This window comes from Chrysochloris asiatica, unplaced genomic scaffold (assembly GCF_000296735.1).
Source record: "Chrysochloris asiatica unplaced genomic scaffold, ChrAsi1.0 scaffold00241, whole genome shotgun sequence".
Taxonomy (NCBI): Eukaryota; Metazoa; Chordata; class Mammalia; order Afrosoricida; family Chrysochloridae; genus Chrysochloris; species Chrysochloris asiatica.
Genome location: NW_006408759.1, coordinates 43,848 through 44,921, shown reverse-complemented (window position 1 = coordinate 44,921; position 1,074 = coordinate 43,848). Strand labels below are relative to the sequence as shown.

The 1,074-nt window shown below is 45.3% G+C and overlaps 1 non-coding gene across 1 annotated transcript; it reads right to left on the bottom strand.

The window, feature by feature from the left end:
- Positions 1-794: 794 nt before the first annotated feature.
- On the bottom strand, positions 795-868 carry TRNAN-GUU. The gene has a single exon. It is a non-coding gene; the product is annotated as a tRNA-Asn (tRNA).
- Positions 869-1,074: the final 206 nt, after the last annotated feature.

Sequence of the window (1,074 nt, the reverse complement as noted above, 5' to 3'; positions counted from 1 at the left end):
GCGGGGTGTGTGGCTGGCAGCCACTAGGTGGATGGCTCTGGTAGCGTAGTGGTTACGAATCAGGCTGTGAACCACAAGTTCAGTATTTCGAAACTACTAGCCGCTCCGTGGGAGAACAATGAGGCTTTCTGCTCCCGTAGAATTTACAGCCTCGGAAACCCTGTACAGGGTCGCTATGAGTCGGAACCGACTCGACGGCACTTAATAACAACAACAAGGTGGATGGACGAGCAAGAACTGAAAACAGTAAACCAGCTAGATTGGTTAGGTAATTATTACAGTAACCAAAGGGAAAGGTAATGAGGATTGGGAAAAGTAATGAGGAAGACAGTGGCCGCGAGACTGGTGAGAAAGTTGCTTATCCATAAGATATATGGGAGGCAGAATCTCTAAGAATTGTTAGTAGGGACGTGGCGTGAGTAAGGACAGGTGTAGTCCCAGGTTCCGAACGTGGTGCCGTTTGGTAAGCAGGGAAGTACAAAGGCAAGACAATCTTCCTTTTATAAGGAAGATATAAAAATTCATCTTCGGATTTTTAGTACTTACTTCCTTCAGTTGGTAAATGTTCATAAAATCTGTTTCATGATGCAATTTTCATTGACCGAAATTCAGTAGCTGAAACTTCACCACTAATTACAATACTAACTGCGCAGAACAAATACTTCAAAACTCCTAAACAAAATTCCTAGCACGCTGTGAGGCTGCGAAGTGAAACGACAAGCTCCGGATCTTTTGACCAGTGATAAATAATAGGAGGTGTTTACAGCTTCGAGACGTTCAAAAGTGTTTACTCCCGTCCCTGGGTGGGCTCGAACCACCAACCTTTCGGTTAACAGCCGAACGCGCTAACCGATTGCGCCACAGAGACAGGCTTGGAGGCTGGCTGTTCTCTGCCAAGTTAGTGCACTGAAGAAGCAATTTTCAGCGTTCTCTTCGATTTAAAAAATATGTAGTTGCAAAATACTTCTTGGGATGGGAGTCGGGAAACCTGAGTAAAAACCTGTAGAGTTTTCACTCTTCCACTCACCTCGCCCGCTGTTTGTAGCTCAGTGAAACGGGTCTTTTTCTTGCGCC